Source organism: Erithacus rubecula, assembly GCF_903797595.1.
Source record: "Erithacus rubecula genome assembly, chromosome: 11".
NCBI classification, from domain to species: Eukaryota; Metazoa; Chordata; class Aves; order Passeriformes; family Muscicapidae; genus Erithacus; species Erithacus rubecula.
Window position 1 is genome coordinate 1,799,292 of NC_136663.1, and position 19,500 is coordinate 1,818,791.

General features: G+C 38.3%; 1 long non-coding RNA gene across 1 annotated transcript; it reads left to right on the forward strand.

Annotated features, from left to right (window-relative positions):
• The first annotated feature begins 5,969 nt into the window (after positions 1-5,969).
• LOC306806708 lies at positions 5,970-7,256 on the forward strand. Its single transcript, XR_013775536.1, has 3 exons — positions 5,970-6,097; positions 6,801-6,911; positions 6,991-7,256. It is a non-coding gene; the product is annotated as an uncharacterized lncRNA (long non-coding RNA).
• The last annotated feature ends 12,244 nt before the right edge of the window (positions 7,257-19,500 follow it).

The following is a 19,500-nucleotide window of genomic DNA, read 5'->3' on the forward strand; positions in this document are numbered from 1 at the left end:
TTTACTATTAACCAACACTATATCCATATAGAAATGCTATTTTAACATTATACATACAGCATTGATCCCAATTCTTGCACAGAGCCAACAACATGTTGTGCATATATAACAGGCAGCACCTTGGTTTAGTTGTTATTTTCGTGATGTTTCAACAAAAATGTTTAAATTTGCCAGAATTAGTCAGAAATCACACATCATTTGTGACTTGTCCAAGCACCAACAGGATCAGGGCGGGGAGGGCATTTCCCAGCACGGGTTGTAATTAAAATATTCAAATTGGATATTCAAATAGACCATTCAAACAGAATATTCAAACAGAACATTCAAATCGTGGAATGGAACTCCTTCCCAGCTCCTGCACTCCTTGCATGGTCCAAACTCCCTCTAGGAATCACCTCTAATTCTGGTAAAAATTCTAGGGTTTGATTTATAGAGCTCAGCCAGATGGCAAGGTGAGCAGTAGGTTCCTTGAAATCACCTGAAACAATTTAAATTTATCTCTGTTTTATCCTTGAATCAGTATTAATTTTAGTGCTTCAGTCTTGGTCGTGAATTACAGAAAATTTTGTCTAAAAGAATATTAGATCAGTGTAAAAAAACCTTCCTCAAACAAAAATAAACCTGAAATTTTCAAAAGTAGCTGAGAGATGAATATTTTATTCTATTATTCCCAGGAAAAGCTGTGCTATGATTTCATGTGCCCTGTCTGGGTGCTGGAGTTTCTCCAATATTCCTTGAAAGATTTTTTTGCACCAGCAAAAGATTTCATGTGGAAACAAGAAGGATTTGCTCCTGGGTGGTTTTATGAGGTCTGGTTTCCTATTAATATCATCTGTCAGAGATTCTACTAAATTTAGATATGTATATTAAAATTTTCAAGTCTATTTTGGGGTAACTTTGAATCATTTGGCTCATTTTAATGACTTCTTTGAATTGCTTTTTTTTTTTTTATTTTTTTTTTTTTATAAGAACTTCTTCAAGCAGAGATTTTTCCATTTTGTGCGTGAAACTCTTTTTGCTGCACCCAGAACTTTTGTTCTTTACTCTTTTTTTTTAGGAAATATCTTATTTCAACAGGATAAAACTGTGGCTGGACTGAAAATGCACTGGCTTTGTTTTAGCTGATCTGTCTCAGTTTAAGCTTTGGTTTGCAGCCTCTAAATTAATCTGGTTTTAGTCTGAGCCTCTCCAGACTTTGCCTCATTTAAAAAGGGGAAAAAGAGGAATAAGTCATCCTAAACCTCATATATCTCTGATTTTTTTTCATTTATTAATGGTTTAAATGTTTGATATGAGATGGATCATTTGAAAAGAGGTTTTACTTTTATTTTCTTTGTGAAAGAATTGGAGTGTGGGGTCTGCTGGAGGGAACCAGGTAAATGTCTGGAAAAGGAGAGGCAGAAAAAGCTCTGGGTGGTTCTTTTCTATTTTTTTTAATAAAAAATCAATGTAAATGTGACTTTTCTAGCTGATAAAACACTGATTTACCCATGACTTGGCAACAGCCATGAGGGAATTCCTGGTGCACTTTTCTCCCTGTCAGAGGAAACTTTTTTTTTTTTAAATTACTAAATTCTCTAGAGTTGCCTCTTGCCCACCTTTCTGTACTTTCTACCCCTTAAACTTCAGGCTTGATGAAAAATCATTAAGGAAAAATTCCATTTGTGGAATGCTGAGGGCTGGAAAAACTGGGAGTTTCAAATCCAAGCACAGAGTGACTGGGGCTTTGAGGAGATGGGGACTCCAAGGAATAAAACTCCATTTTATAGACCTGTGGAATATTATCCTCACACCTTTTATTATCCAAGGGAACTTTTATTGCTCCATAACCATTCCTCAGGCTCTAGGATATTCCTAAATATGTGTTTAACACTCTGTTAAATCAGTTTGGGGTTGGAAGGGCACCAACCCAGTCAATAAAATCACTTGGCTCAGTCTTTCCTTTGGCTGAGTGGACAAAATGCCAGGATAATCCCATGGTTTTATGGGAGCTGAAATGTTCTTTTTTTCACTTTGACTCCTGCCCTTTTGATATTCACTGGGAACTAAATTGGCTTTAAAGGTGGGAGATTGGGGTTAGGGAGGAAAGCTTTATAAACACCAAGTCCAATAATTGGGGTTCAAAGCCTTTGTGATGCTGCTGAAAAGATCTTGCTGGATAAAACTTGTCAGAATATTTTTTTCTTTAGTGAAGGAAGCAGTTGGGAGCTGTGGAAAAAATGGGTGAAACTACAGGAGATATTGGGGATGAGAAGAAAGAGAAATAAGCTGCACATGTTTCTTTCCAAGTCCTTAATAAATAAAAGTTCTAATTAAATTTGACAGGACATCTTCAATATTTCTGTATCTCTGTCTTGTAAATCACACCTCTAAAAAAATTTTAGATAATGGTGAAAATTTCTCTGGGATAACAGCTGGAGTGGGTTTTTTTCCCCTCTCATAAAAATGTCAATTGGAGGAGGAAATGTCCCAGGCTGGGGGATCCTGGCTCTGCCCTCCTGGATTTTTCCCAATCTCCTGATGCTGAAACAATTAACTGATGTTTAATTAGCTCTGCTTCTCCTGGCTAATGAATGAGGAGAAGGAATGGGTGTCACCTTCTCCCTGGGACTGCAGATTAAGGGAGGAACTGTGAATTCCAGATTTTTGCCATGGCTGGCACAGCTGTAACTGGAGAATCAAACTGGGATTTCTGTCCCTGCAGTCCCAGCACAGCAGAGGGGACAAAGTGCTGATGGGGACAGGCTGGAATATCAGCATCTCCCTACCTGTGCTCAGGATTTTTACTTTCTGTTGTTCAAACATCTAAAAGCCTTGGGCAGCCAAATCAGCAGGGTTTAAGAGAAAAATCCAAGTGTTTGTATTGATGGAGAAAGGCTGTGGGTTTTATTTAATGAAATTAAAAATACACATTTTGGGTAATATTTCCTTTGAGTCACTGACTCAGTGATGTGTTTATTGGGACAAATTGGCAATAATAATAATAATAATAGTAATAATAATAATAATAATAATAATAATAATAATAATAATAATAATATTATTCCTGCTCTCCTGGTGCTGCAGGAGCCTCCTGCTCACTGGGATTTGCATCCCTGATCTGGCAGAGATCACTGGGCAGGTGGGGAGCAGTGGGATCAGGAGATGCCCCTGCTGTGCCCAGGCTGTTCCTGTTCTGTGTCACCTGGAATGTCCCCCAAAAATCCCCAGAGAGGGGTGATGAGCTCACCTTGACTTGGCAGGGCTGCTCCCTCTGGAATATTTTGCAGGAATTGCTTCAGGAAACTCTTTGGTGCTTTGGAGATGATGCTCTGTAAGCTCCCACCCACAATAATTTTATTTCTAAATCCTGAACTGGAATATATCCTGAATATCCCATCCCAGCCAACTGCTGGCAGCTCAGCAGCCTCAGCTTTCCTCTGCAGCATTTTTTGCCAGGAAATAATAAAATATTGGGGAAAACACAAATATATGGCCCTAGAGAGTTACAGAGACAAATCTACTCAGTGCTTTTAAGATCAGTCTTTATTTCCTTGTGTTACAAATGCAGCCCCATCAAAAAACCCCCAGCATTTAGCAGAGTTGTCTGTGCTTTGTGTAACTCTTTTCTCCTTATATTCACTTTATCTCTCCCCTCTGCAAACTCACAGCCTTTATTTTTCTTAAGGTTTTATTTCAGCTCCATCACTATCCAGATTTTTCATCTCCCCAGGGCATATCTATTTGTTTGGATGACTAACTTTGCTTTTCCTGTAGAAATCTGAATTTCTGAGCTGCTGATCCAAGTCTCTCCAATGAAAAGTCATTGTCCATCTGTTTGCTCCCTCCTGAGCTGGTGCTGGGAGCTGCAGAGAGGATTCATGGCTGTGGAGCAGGATGCAGCTTTGCAAGGACAGCCTGATGCTCCTGAGGAAAGAATCCCCTTGGTTAGATTGATTTTTTTTTTCCCTGCACTTTCCATGCCCGGGGAACTTTGTGGGGGGAAAAAAAAAAAATTCTAAAATCCCACCATCATGAAGACCCAGCTTCCAGCTGGCTTCATCCCACTTTCAACCTGTGTTTGATGGATTTCTCTGCAGGTTTTTCAGGAAAAACAGTGCAGGACCACAGGCTGTGGAGGGTTTTTGCAGAAGGAGGTGGCTGGGCTGGTGAATTCCTGCAAGGGTGAATCTGCTGCAGAGAACTCCCTGCAGCATCCCAGGAGCCAAAAAAAGGAGTTAAAAACTGGTGTTGGATGTGTGGCTGATAAAACGAGATGTTGTGAGCTGCAGGGATGTGATTTATTGTGCAGGGACTGAAAAAGCAGTTTGAGCAGTGGTGCAGCCATGCACACCTCACCTGATGTGCCAGGATTGATTCTGGTTTTTTGTGACTCTGCATCCAACTGTGTCAGTTTGGGAGGTGGGGGAGCTACAGGGGCTTCTCTGCCAGAATCTTCCCTTGTGTCCCACAGAGCCAGTGCCACTGGATGCAGGATGGACCTGTAGTTGGACAAGGCTGAGTGTCTGGGATAAAGGTTTTAGGAATTTTGGGGTGAAAACACTGGAGCTGGAGAGAGGAGAGTGAATTTGTGGGAGCAGCAGCCCCTGAAGTTGGTGCAGAAGGAGGGGCAGGAGCAGAGATCCCCTTTGGAATCCAATTCATGGGACAGCAGAAATCCTGCAGCACAGGGAGAGCCCTCAGCAGGGCAGGGTGGGGGCTGTGATCCCATGGGGAATTCCTGCTGGATCAGCTCTGTGATCCCATGGGATAATTCACATTGGATCAGCTCTGTGTGATCCCATGGGGAATTCCTGCTGGATCAGCTCTGTGATCCCATGGATCAGCTCTGTGGGATCCCATGGGGAATTCCTGCTGGATCAGCTCTGTGTGATTCCATGGGGAATTCCTGCTGGATCAGCTCTGTGGGATCCCATGGGGAATTCCTGCTGGATCAGCTCTGTGTGATCCCATGGGGAATTCCTGCTGGATCAGCTCTGTGATCCCATAGGAAATTCCTCATGGATCAGCTCTGTGATCCCATGGGGAATTCCTGCTGGATCAGCTCTGTGGGATCCCATGGGAAGTTTTCCCTGGATCAGCTCTCTGGGATCTCATGGGTTAATTCATGTTGGATCAGCTCAGTGATCCCATGGGGAATTCTCCCTGGATCAGCTCTGTGTGATCCCATGGGATAATTCACATTGGATCAGCTCTGTGGGATCCCATGGGGAATTCCTGCTGGATCAGCTCTGTGATCCCATGGGAAATTCCTGCTGGATCAGCTCTGTGATCCCATGGGATAATTCACATTGGATCAGCTCTGTGGGATCCCATGGGGAATTCCTGCTGGATCAGCTCTGTGTGATCCCATAGGAAATTCCTGCTAGATCAGCTCTGTGATCCCATAGGAAATTCCTGCTAGATCAGCTCTGTGATCCCATAGGAAATTCCTGCTAGATCAGCTCTGTGATCCCATGGGGAATTCCTGCTGGATCAGCTCTGTGATCCCATGGGGAATTCCTGCTGGATCAGCTCTGTAGGATCCCATGGGAAGTTTTCCCTGGATCAGCTCTCTGGGATCTCATGGGTTAATTCATGTTGGATCAGCTCAGTGATCCCATGGGGAATTCTCCCTGGATCAGCTCAGTGATCCCATGGGAGGGATCCTGTCCCCAAATCCAGGACACCTGGGCTGAGCTACCTGCAGCCCCCATTCCCTGCTCCCTCTGTTGGGAATGATGCTGAGCCCGGGAAGAAGGAAGGAACGGGATGAAGATGATTTTAACATTCATTTTTTTCTCATTGCCCAACTCTGGTGATAAATTAATTTCCCCACGTGGACTCTGCCCTGTCCTTCCCAAACCATTCCCGGGATTTCCCTCTGATCAGGGGAGTGATGGAGCAGCTGCACTCACTCATCTCTCGCAGCTCTAAACTCATTAATTAATTAAATTAAACTCTTCAGCCCCGTTTGCAAAGCGCCGGTCGGGGGGAGCTGCGGGCGGATTTTGGGGATGCTGCACGGACAGCAGATGGCAATGTGGCGCTGCAAACCGACCAAAAAATCAGGAAATTCGGGATGGGCCGCGAAATTCCTTGGAAAATCAAGAGGATTGTGAGTGTCCTGGGCAGGGATTTGGGGCTGTGCTGCGTTTTCCATAACACGTGATGGATGGATTGGGATTTCCCAGGAGATTTTGGGATTTTAGATGTCCCACCTAAGGAAGCTCCATTTAGGATTTTATGCCTTGAAGCCCACAATGGGGTGACACTGTTTGTTGGGGGCTCTCTGTGTGTTTATTTTGATTTAAATATTATTTTATCACCGAGGATCTGTGTCCACAGTGAGGGCTCTGGATGCAGAGAGCACAAACCTCAGTTTGGAAAATGCGAATTATTCCCCAACATCAATAATCCCCAAAAAAGTCTATCAGCACATGGGGGACTCTCTTTGCTGGTTTTAATATAAAGCTTGTGATAAAACCAAGCAAAAATCTAAAATTCCCACATTTTTGTTGCCTCCACATGTGGAAAATTAAAGAAGCTGTAAATGCAACATAAGCTTGGCCATCTCCTTGATTTGTGGGACTAATCAATTAATTAGGCAGCCAAATGCTGTTATCTCCACCTGCAATTGATTTTTGGCTGGCAAATTAGTGGTAGACAATTAGTGGTGTTCCTTAAAAATAATAAAAAAAAAAGTTAATGAGGTTTCCTGGAACCAAATCCTCAATAAATCCAGTGGGTTTGCAGTGAGAGAGGCTCCTGCTTCCATTTTAATGCCTGCAGATGGAGGAAAAAAATGTTTTTTTCTGCAGGTGTTGGTCCTTCCCAGGTGCCTCTTTTGCTGTGGAGAAACTTTTGGATGGAAAATCAGGGAAAAAAATGGGAGATTTGGGAGAGCAGAGTTGTTGTGGTTACCAAGTCAGGTAAAACCAAATAGCAAAAATCCATTTCACAGCACTGAGGGTCTCTATTCCATATCCAGGTTATTTTCTTTTTTTGCAGATGTAGACTGGACTTTGGAAGCTCTTTTGGATAAATTAATATGGAAGCTATCAATGATAAAATTGTTATTAATGCATAAATTTATCCCATTTCCTACATATTTCCATATCTAAATTCCACCTGTGTCTTGTGCAGTTTCCCAGCTGAGAAGTGCAGGAATAACAACCTGTTGCAAACTCTGTAGATGAGTAAAATCTGAATTTTTGGGCTGAATTGTGGCACCCAAAGAGCTCTAAATTGGGAGTTTAACTCCTAAAACTTCACTCAAGCATAACATAATATTTATTTAAAATAAAGACTAAAATTAAATTAAAATTCATCCTTATCTCTCAAAGGCCAGGTGATTTTAGGGGGGAGGAATTTGGTGTCACTTAAATCCTTAAAAACTGAATTTTTATTATGAGCTCTGCTCTTTTTCTTTGCCAGAAGATTCTATTTGTGCTTTTAAATAAAGGTTTCTTGTACAGCTGAGGGTCCCCCAAACCTCCATCCCCAATTTATTTGATGAGGAATTCAAGGAAATTCTGGAAAGCTGCAAAACTTTGCTGATAGATTGGCAAATTTGGTTTATGAAGAATTTATTTATAAACCCTCCTCCTGTGACAAAACATGGAAATAAAATTGAGCTGGAATAAAAATATTTGTGGGATCAGCCAGAGCAATGAACCTTTGGAAATGTGATGTTGAGAGATGAGTTGGATATTCCAGATCCAGCCACAAAAACTGCTACAAAAACTGGGCAGAAAAATCACAATTTTCAGGTATTTTAAGCTCCTTAAAGAGAATTCCTCTTGTGTGCACAAGTTTATTCCAAATTCATCTCCACATTCCTTCATCCCTGTTTTTATCCCTGTTTACCTCCAACTGAAATCTTTCCACTCAATTGCTTCTAATTGAATCAGTCACTTTAAACAAAATAACTTGGGGGAAAAAAAAAAAAAAAAGGCCTAAATATATATATTTTTTTCCCTCATGAAACCTTCCTAAAACTAAAAGAAAAAGATAAATCCAAATTACGAGCTGCTGTTCCCAATGGAGACCAAATAATTGGAATTGCAGCATCTCTTGGCAGCCCAAAAGAGTAATCAAGGAGAAAAACTAAACCCAACCCAGGCCCTGGAAAGTTATTTAAAAAAAAAACTAAAATGAAGCACTTGAGCAAAAAAAATGTGACTGAAAATAAAATTAGTTTTAGTGAGTTTATTCAGAGTAAACAAGATATAATTGAAAATACAGGGATATCATCAACTGCACAGACAGCAATAGCTGGAATTCTTTGAGTTCAGCACAGAAAATATTTGGATTTCAGCTCCATATAACTCCATAATAGACACAAGAATATTTGAAATAAGGAAATGTCCTGCTCTGTTCTGTTTTCATGAAAAAATAGTGATTTTTCTTTTTTATTTTTTGGCTGCTTTTTAGAGAAAAGCTGAATAAGCACCAGGCAAAATGTGGTGTAAAATATCCCCAAGTGCCAAGTTTTTTCTGAGATCTCAGAGCTTTGGGGATTTGCAGCATTTTCAAATTTGCAAATGCTAGAAATGCCATTATCTGAGCAATTAATCAATTTATTAATCACAATAAATAAAGTTTTTGTTTTTTTTTTTTTTTCTCCTGTGGAGCAGAAAGGCTCCTGAAATCCTGGGAGTGTGTGGCAAAGCAGGAATCTGCAGCTCCACACCTTAATAATAATTATTATTATTATAATTTGCAGTTTGTTTTTTGGAGCTTCTCCTTATGTAGTGTGGTGCATTTCTTCTAATAGGTGTAGAAAGATTGTTTTAAAATCTTGTTTTTAGCTGATTTATGAATAAAATTCCCTGTGCTGGGGTGAGAACACACAGAAGAGAAATAGCAATGCCAGGGAGCTGCTGCTGCTTCTCCTTGGGACTTTGGCAAAAAGCTTTATTATTCATTAATATTCATTAATATTCTCTAATATTCTTTAATATTTATTATTCTTTAATATTCTTAAATATTCTTAAGTATTCTTAAGTATTCAGTAATATTTAATATTATTTAATACTCTTAAATATTCTGTATTCTTTACCTTTGAGACTGATGTGTTTCTTCAATAAACAACTTCACATCAACCAACATCTCTTGCCTCTTTGAAGATCCAGACCCATGAAAATCTCAACAAGTTGGGATGTGGAAGGAAAAATTGGATTTAGCTTTGGATGGCAGAGGGAGGTGGGGAGCAGCCTGAGGCTCCATGGGTTTGGTTAATTATTCCTTTTGGGGTACTTGGTGAGCCCAAAAAGGTGTGGGGGAAAAAAAAAAATTGTCCTTGGTGATTTTTGAATTTTGAATGATTTGCTCTGTGGTATCTGCCCTGGGGCACAGATAAATTTTCCAACAAATTAATTTCTTGCTCTTGGAGAAACAATATAAAAGTGAGAGTGGTTGAATTCCTGCTTTTATTTTTGGGGTGTGTCGTTTTTTGTTTTTTTCTCAAACCTGGCAACTACAATGAAATGGAACTTAGAACAAAGTAAAGGAGGTTTAGATTTATTAATTTCAATACTATTTTTAAATAATACTGATATTTATTAGTATTAATATTAATTTTATTTATTGGTGTTAATTTTAGCCCAATCCTGCCAAGTTGTTTTTATTCCAGCAGCACTTTGGAAACTTCACCTGCCCTTCTTCACACTTAGTGACCCCTTTGCTGTGCAGAAATTGTTTTTGTTTTCCCTTTCCCCAAACATTTCCCCTTTTATTTGTGCATTATCTCTGTTTAAGCTTTTCTGAGCTCCTCTATCAGGCTCCTTCTATTGCTTTGCAGCTGGAACTTTTTCTGCTTTTCTGCTCCTGCTGCAGGTTCTGCAGTGAATGGAGGTGTCTTTGTGCCCTTTGCACAGGCAGGTTTTTAACACCAGCAGAGTCTGCAGGGAAACAAAAAGCAAAGAGTGACATTTGTGAGGAGGGGAAGGTTTCTGTGCTCTCCCATTCAGTGCAGCCTCAGGATGCTGCAGTGATTGATTTCCTTCTTCTCCTGAGGAGCCTCCCACAAATCCAGCTGTGGCCACCTGCCAATAAAACATTTTTTGGTTGCTTATCCCTTTCCAAAAAGTGATTAAAAAATAGTTAAAAATCCTTCTTTGTGCCCTGTGTGCCTGGGAATATTTTTGGGAACCCCCTCTGATCCTGCTCTGCTCCCTTGGCTCTCCCACATCCCAGCTGGGTGGGGTCACCCCTGGAAATGCTGGAATGGTTTTGTAAAGGTTTTTCAGTGTGGGGCAGTGCTTGAGGGGGAGATGATTTTTGACACTGTGCACAAAGTGTCTGTGGCCTGACTTACAAAATCATGGAATTGCTGAGGTTGGAAAAACCCTCTGGAATCCTCAATCAGCCATTCCCCAGCTCTGCCCGTGTCCCCACTGCCCAGGGCTGGGAAATCCCTGCAGGGTGGGGACCCTGCCATCCCTTTCCATGCTGACATTTTCCCAAATTCCCACATTTTTTGGTGCTGATGTAGTTCAAGGACAGGCTCAGGAAGCTCTGCCAGGGGATTTCAGGTGCCTTTCTGTTGTGCAATTTGCTGTGTCCTATTTTCCCAGCTCGCAGACACCTCGGATTCAACAACCACTGCATATTTTAATTCATTTTTCTGCTGCAATTTACTTGTGGCCAAGAAGACATGGCTGGGTTATTAATATCCTCCTAATTGCTCTGTTTTCTGGGAGTAACTTGCCTTTTGTGGCTGAGCAGAAGGTGACAGTGACAGCCAGGCTGTGACCTGGAATGATGCGACTGCTTTGATCCCGACCTTAAAACCAGGGCAGGAGTCCTTTATTCAGATGAGTCATATAAATACTTCTTCCTGCTAAAGCAAGCCTAATTTTAGAAGAAATTGGACTTATTCATAAGTTGGGATGATGCATTTTTATGGAACAAGGGTTTGGGAAGGTCTTGGCTGTGCAGCTGATGAATTACAGGGAGCAGGACCTGGGGGTCACCTCTGAGGTCAGGAGGGGGCTGGGATTTGGTGTTTTGGCCTTTGGAGGCAAAACCCACAGAACAGCCTCATAAAATATCCATTATTTGCAGCCTAAATATGAAACAAGTCAACATTTAATAGGGGAAGACAAAGCAACAGGAAACTGGTAAATGGGGACCTTCAGTCCTTGTGTCCCCTCTGTGCTTGATGCTCAACCCCTAACAGAAATCATTTAAAACTGGGAGGATTTTGCCTTTTTTCCCCCCTCCACCCAAATTTCCCCCCTTTTCCTATTCCCCCCTCAGCTTTTGCCATGTGCACATTGATTTCCACACTATTTCTGGCCAGCAGGACTTGCTGATATCAATGATGATTTCAAAAGATCCTGGATTTTAAAGCAACTTTGGCAGCAGCTTCCTTTAAACTCTCCTGAAAACTTGTACCACTATCATTGGTTTCAACACAAATCATTAAAATTGTGAATGATCTTGTGGTTATCACTCTCTGCTCTTAAATTGTGAATTTTCATGGTGGTTTAGGTTGGGATCTTTTCCAACCTGATGGATTCTTTGTTAAGGAATTCTCAATCCTGAAGCTGGAAAGGTCCCTATTTTCTCCATAACCTTCATCAGATTTTTGTCCAAGAATTTCTGCTGGTCCCTTGCTAAGTAGGAGGCAAAAAAATGAAAAATCAAGTTGCAAACTCTGTTTTTGTCAATTTTTCCCCTTGCAAAATTAACCAAGAAACTTGGGAATTCAAGTCCTGCAGGATTCAGGTGTGATCTGACCCCTCTGGTCTCCCAAACCTCAATTCCTCTTTATTTTATCTTGTTTTATATCCTGGGAAATGTGGTACCTGTCTCTAAATAGATGCAATAACCTAATCCTGCTTTGCCTTTCCAATAAATAATTGAGATTTGCTTGAGGATCTCTCTCTTTCCTCTGGTTTATGTGGGTTCAAATGTAATAAATTTAGCTTGAAAAAGTGATGATTATGCCCTTAAAAAGTCACTATTTCAGAACAGCTGCAAGAGGGGAAAATTTAGAGGGTGCCACCATTCAGACTGATGTTTTTTAATCCTTTATCTTGAATTTGTGTCAGCTATTGTGGAATAATCCTGTTATCCATCACAACCTGGCTGGGCAGGATGAAGTTCCCTCATTTTGTGTCTCTTAACTCATCTCCATCCTCATCTGTGCCCCTGGATGTGGAGAGATAACATACAAAAAGTGGAATATTTTTAGTTATCCTGTAGTAAAAGCCATGAATTCCCAGTGAATGGAGCTGGAGTGTCAGGGGGAGTCATTTCAATTCCAATTCTGACAAAAATAACACTTCAGAACACGCTGAGAGCTGGGAGGAATAATTGTACTTTCCTTATTTATGTGGCAACTAATAATGGAAAAGAGTTGTTTTTTTTTTTTCTCTCATAACATGATTGAGTCTCACGAAACAGTGATTTGTTTCATTTTTACTGTGGAGAGTGGTTCTGGTGCTGCTCTGAGGTGGGAACAAGGGATTTTTATTTTTTTTTCTGGGTGTCTTTTTAATTTCAGCCCCATTTCCCAACATTCTGTTCAAAAAGATGCTGTTTGGCAGATAAATGGATCATTTACAGCAAAAATTATTAAAAATATGAAATAAAAAACTGCTTTTGAGCCATGGTCTGAGGGGGGTCCCAGTTATTGCTGCCTTCATCCCAGCAGACAAAAGAGGAAGAGATTCCCTTTAAAATTTTTTATTTTTATGGCCAGAATAAAGTGAAAATTCTGCTGAACTCAAAGCTTTTCTGGCTCTGTTGAGAATATTCTGGGAGTTGGGATCACCTTGTCCGTGAAAATCCTGTGGTGCTGTTTGATGCTTCATGGGGAAATTATTGTTTTTTCTCTTTTTTTTTTTTTTACTGTTGGCACTGAAAAAATGAACTCTGTGAGAATCTCTGAAGTTGAGATTTATTTGTGCCGCTTCAGGTGTAAAAAAAAAAAACTTAAATAAACTTTCTTTGTGTCTCAGCTGTAGTTTGTCAGTGGCTCCTGCTGGGGAACTTGCCTGATGAGGAATAAATAAAAAAATAAACAAAAATATGGATTTCTTTATTATAAATTATTCTAATTAAACCCAGAACACCTGGTTGTGATACCTATAAATGCTTTATATAAATTGGCTGCTGAGGGCCTGGCTCAGGTTGCCCAGAGAAACTGAGAAATTGGAAGAGCAGAACCTGTTTTATTTAATATTAATGGGGAGTTTGGGGCTATTTTTGGGATGAATTGAGGCAGAGGCTTCCTGTGTAAATCACAAAGATGTTGTGTGAACTATTTTGGAGTTTTTAAGTAATCACTTCTTCCCACCCAGCCAAAAGAGCCCCTCCCTTGCACAGCTGCTTTTACAGAAATTAAATTATAAACCCAAGAGCCATAAATACATTTTCATGCCAACATTTTGCCTGGATCTGCTCTCTCCTCACCTGCCCTAACAATAATTTATCCCCTTTTCTCTCCTTTATCCCAAAATTTCCTTCTTTGCACTGCCCCCAACCCAATGCTACCATGAAAATCCCCAAAACTCCTTTTGGGATCCTTTGAATCTTTATTTTCCCCAAATTCATTTTCACCCCATCCCATCTTTTGCTGCAGTATCACTTCAGCTCCTGGGGTTTAAAAGAGCAGCAGAGCTTGGATTTAAATCTTGCTTCAGCAGTGATTTCCATTTAGGTGCTTAAATGAATTTATTTTCAGGAAAACACTGGGTTTTCATGGGTGAATAAAACCTAATTCTGCCTGACAAAAACAGGGCTATAAATAAAAGCTGATGCCATCACATTAAGAAGCAGCAATTAGAATTAGTGGGCAGAAAATTCTATTTCTGGAAAGATTTCTTGTCCAGAGGGTCAGAGATGTTTTTATTTATTTGTTTGTCCTTTAACTTTGCAAAAAATCAAATGCAGGCAGGGGTTGTCTTTGATTGAAAACAGGAGCTGGACTTGGCCAAGTTTGGAATAACTTAATTGCTAAAAATGAACATTTTCCATAGGAAAACTCTCAGTGGATAAGCTCTGACACAATTTATCCCTTTATTTTTTTTTTTTCCCCCCAATATCAGAATTAATTTATTTTTCTCTCAGTGGCTGTTTTGATGCTTCAGATTTTCTCTCACAGGTGTTGCATTTTCCCAAGATGAAAAGGAGTCACACAAAATTCTTCTTGAGGTTTTCCTCTGCCAATTTTTTTTTTTCTGGCATTTAATTCTTTTTTTAATGCTGTTTTATGCTTGATTTCTCCCAGCTCTCCTTCCCCTTTTCCTTTCTTTTCCCTGACACTGTAACTTGTTCCCTTCAATGTTTTTGGAGATCAAAGTTTTTTCTTCCACTTTTCTTCTCCTTGCCTTGAAAACAAGGATTTCAATTAATGTGGAGGCAGCTGGGAAAAAAAAAAAAGAAATTTAAAAAAAAAAAAAAAATCAAGAGCACTCATTAGTTTAATTTGGGCATCTCTGAATTTTCTCCACTTCCTAAATTTCTGTGTCTGGTTAAATTTTCATGGAAATCTTTGGGAATTCCAAGCAGGTCAAAGAAAGGAGAAGAAAAAAAAAAGAATTTAAAGAGGTTTTGTTTGCTTGGGTGCAGTTTTTGAGGAGGAAATTAATTTTTAATTGGGGGATGCTGCTCCATGGCTGAGGGCTGGGGATCAATTATTGAACCTTATTGTTGATTTATTGAATAATTATTGATTATTCCTCAGAACCAGCTGCTCCACTGAGGAGCTTTATTGAATAATTATTTATTGAATATTTATTGAATAATTTATTTATTGAATAATTATTGATTATTCTTCAGAACCTCCACTGAGCTCCTTTCCCTTCATCTCAACACCTGATGAGAGATTTGGGTGTTTTTCCTCTTAATTTTTGGATTTCCTCAGGAAAATCCCTGGAAATGAGCTGGAATCTCTGGGCTCTTTATTTTTCTGCTTTTCCACCCAGGAGCTGCTGAAATATCAGGAGACAAAATGAGGATGCAAGCTTTTTTTTTTTTTTTTTAATTGTTTTTATATATATATATATTTTTTTTTAACTGAAGAAAAGATTTGGCAGTGGAATTCTTTAGGAATAATTTTTTAAATTTTTTCCCCCCTGGTATTGAGATAAAAATGTTTTTTTCTGCTCCTGGTTGTGCAGGAGGATTTGGGACAGCAGGTACAGGAACATTTTTGGTGTTTGTGCCCAAAATTCCCTTGTCTGGATCATTAATTAAGATATCAAACAGAATATAAAGAATGATATAAAAGAGAAAAATTGCTAAAATTAAGACAAATTATTTAAGCTGCTGCAAAACCCCAGGTGAGACTTGAATGCCATTGTAGGAAAAGTTTTAATTTGGGGGAAAAATGATCTAAAAGGACAATCCTGACCAGTCCTGGTACTTTGCATTAGGAGAAACTCAGAGTTGAGAAAATAAATCAAAAATCCCATCCCATTATCTGAAAATTTCTGTGCATTTGCACAGATCTGAATAAATACTAAATATTGAAGGGTTATTTTCAGAATTCTGTCATAACCTCTTGTTACATTGATAAAAGGATTAATAATAAAAATTAAATCACATGTAAAATATCTTTTTTTTTTCTTGTTTCCAGCTTAATTAACCTGTTTAGAATTGTTTAATGCCAAAAATAGGTTGCAGAAATAGGACAATACCTGAGCACATATTTAGGATATTTGCATTGGCCTTCAAAGGAAACTGATGCTGAAAAAAAAAAAATAATAAAAAAAACCAACAACCCAAAACCACAGAACAAATCAAACAACAAAACAAAAAAAAAAAAAACAAAAACCCAAGAAAACAAACAAAAAACCAACAAAAAACCCCCCAAAAATCCCCACAAAAACCAGCAGGGGGGAGGTGCTTGTCACAGAAAAAATAATTTTTTTAAAAAAAATAAATTAAATTCCCTAGAATTTTAAATCAACGTGTTTCCATCCTCAAATTCTTCAGCTAAAAGGGAAATATTTGGAGCAGAAAAGAGCCAGACTCAGACTCTGCCCTTCCAATTTCCAGCAGCTCCAAACCAAATCAGCCTCAATTTTGTGGCAAAAAAATCAGGAATTTTCTCAGCCCCTCCCTGGATTTTGCCAGGAAATTTTTTGTGGCCACTTGGAGAGGAAGAACACGAGGGAGGTTTTGATGAAAAACCTTCAAAATTAATTTTTTCATCATTGTGGATTTGGGAGATCTTTCAGGGATTTTGAAATATTTTAATTTTAAAAAAAATATATAAAAATAGCATTAAAAATAGACTTAATAAAAGTTTGAGGTGCTTTTCTGGGGACTCAGGAGTTTTTTTTTTCAGTCAGATTCATGAGGAAATTGTTGAAATTTTGTTTCCTAAAAATTTCCACCTGCTGCTCTTGTGGGGAATATTTCCATCCAACTTTTCCTGGTGTGGAAAAAAATCAACTTTTGCAGTTAAATTTTATTTAAATTTGGGTTGAGATGATGTTTTCTATACCTAGACACTTCTGCAAGGCAAATTCATTTTCTTGTCAGCAGTAGATTATTTATTTTAATTTTTTAAAAAAGAAATACTGGCATCTAAAAGATCTGAAATGCTTTAAAAAATATTTAATGATCCTCTTAATATCTCTTCTATGTCCTTTTCTTCTTTGGCTTTGTCATTGGGCATGAATTCACTCAAAATTTTGAAATTTCTCTTAAAAATAAAAAAAGGTTTTTTTATTTTTTAATGGCTGGTTGGTCTCTGCTTCATCTCCTTCCTAATGGAAATTTTCCCTTCCCACCTCCCTGGAACTGATTAAAAGCATCACTCTGATTTTTTTTTTTTTTTTTTTAAATTTGTGTTTCCTAATCCAGTCTAATGCTCTATAAAACCAGGGCTTTAAATTATTTAAAGTGTGCTGGAGTTTTCTACACCTTGTCAATGTGAGTTGTAACCAAGATAGATTTTAAAATATATTTTTCATGAGGTAATAAAATAACCTCATAATTCTGTTTGTCAGGCTTGAAATGTGTGAATAAATATGGCAGGCAGTGGATATATGGTGTTAATTCAGATTTTGGATGTTGGTGGATATTTTTTTTTTTTTTTCTGTGTGTATTTAAGCTGATGAGGTGCAGGAATGGAATAAATTCTTTATTAATTACAGAATAATTTGGTTTGGAGAGAAACCAAATTTTTTTAAATTTTTTTTAAATTTTTTTTTCTTTTTAATTTTTTTAAAAAATCATCTTGTTCTGCCTCCCTGCAATGAGCAGGGATTTTAAAAGAACCCTGACCTTAATCAAGGCTGTAATAAATTAATTAATTAAACTTTCTAGTGGTTGATTTGCAGCTGTGTGGGGGGGTCACAACCCTGAAAAATTTGAAATTCCTCTGGGACAGCACCAGAGCACAAGAGTTTTGGAGGTTGTGTGCTCAAAACCATAAAATAAAATAAAATATAAAATAAAATAAAATAAAATAAAATAAAATAAAATAAAATAAAATAAAATAAAATAAAATAAAATAAATTTTTTTCTTTTTCAACTTCTATTTCCTTTCCTAACCCTTTTCTCCATATTTTGCTGTTTCTTCACACACTTAACTGTTTTTCTGTGTATTTCTTAGTTTAAACCAATATTTATAACAAGCACACAAAATAAACCATTTTTAGGTGTTTTTTTTTTCTACAACTTGTTAAAACCCCTCAAAACCACTAAAACATAAATTGTACTAAATAGAAAAAAAAAGAGTTAAAAAAAAAAGGAATTAAAAAACACAAAATAAAAGTGGCTGATGAATTTCTAAACAACCACCAACCATGGTACCCAAAAAACTCCAAAAAGCACGTGAACAACATAAAATATTTATTTCAGACCTTGAAAAAGAGATGATTTGGTGAAAATTTCTCATTTTTAGGGCACACAAAGAAGGGAGGTGGATGAGGAAGGTTCATTTTGAGGGGAATGTTGATTTTGGGAGGAGATTTTTGGGATTTTAACTCCAAAAAAAAAAAAAAATAAATAAAATGGGCAACCAGCGGAGAGAGTTTCTGGTCTGCAGGTTTGACACAATCTGAAGCAATTCCAGATTATTTTTTTTTTGACACATCTGGACATTTCTGTCACTGGTGGCACTGGGAGGGACAGTGACACATCCCAAATCCCAAATCCCAAAAACCACCAGGCACAAATCCAATGGAAATCTTCTGCAGCCCACCCATTCTGCAGCTAAAATCTGAATTTTCTGCCTTGTCTCAATTCCCAGAACGGAATTCCCAGAATCCTGGAAGTTTTGGGGTTGGAAGGGACCTCTGGGAATGAATTATTTCCATCCCCTTTCCCAGGCAGATCCCAGAGTGGCAGATCCACACTTTCCTTGGGAAGATTTGGAAAAATCTTTAAATTTTTGGGATCCCACAAAATTGAGAGACAACAGCACATCCCATTGCCCATTCTGTGTTGAAGGGCTCCCAAAAATTGCTTTTTTTTACCCCAGAAAATGAATTTTTGGGCTGTTGATGCAGTGCCAGGAGTGAATTTAACCCTTTAATAACGAGGCAAACCCAGATTTTCCTGCTCAGGATCCATTTCTGGAGCAAAACCCACAGATTTTGACCTTTCCCCCCCAAAAAAACAACCTGGTTTTGCTTTAAAATTATTTCAGTGTAATTATATTTCTAACCCAGAACTTTCCAGAAGGAGTTTGGGCTCTGAGTAGATTTTATTTGCTTGATGTAATTGTAGAGCTCTGGTTGCCCTGGCAACGGGACAGTTTTTAAATTTGGAAACTAATTTGTTTTCTGTCACTTTGCTCTTTGCTGTTAAGGAGACAAGCTGTTTGCTATTAAATAAAACTTAAAAAGGAGGAGAGATTAAACGTGGATAAAAATATAATGTAAAGAATATCGTGGAGCATTCACTTGGAGATGAAGGGGAAAGCCAGGAGGGAAATTTCTGATTTTTTTTTTTTTTTTTGGAATGAAAGGGAATTTTTTGTGCTGCTGAGGGAGATATTTTGTGTGTGAATGGGAATAAATCCAATGCAAAGGGTGGGAGGCCTGGAATCCCCAAATTCCCAAATTTATAATCCCATTTTTTGGGGTTACTTGGCCTCTTTAATTTTTAATTTAATTTTAAATTTTAATTTAATTTTTGTCATTAAAATAGTGACAAGATGCAAATGATTTAAGGAAGTTGAGGAGTTAAGCACCTGCAATATCTCAAAGTGATTTTTTTTCCCTCTCTTCCCAACAACTGAGGGATTTTTTGGTGTTCTGATGGAGATCCTGGAATAATCTGTTCCTCTGATCAGATATAGAAAAAAAAAAAAAATCCAATTTCTTGGTTAAATCTCTTCTCTTCAAACCCATTTTTCTAATTTTTTTTTACTTTTGAGGGACTCAAATGCCTTCTTGAGCCTAAATACAAATTCTAATTCACAATTCTAATTTTATTCATTATAAATTAGATAAAAAAGAGGTAATAATTAGAAATTAGATAAGAAGGGGTAATTTTGTTGGATGACTTAGTTTAGACTATGGGATTATTAAAAAAAGAAGAGAA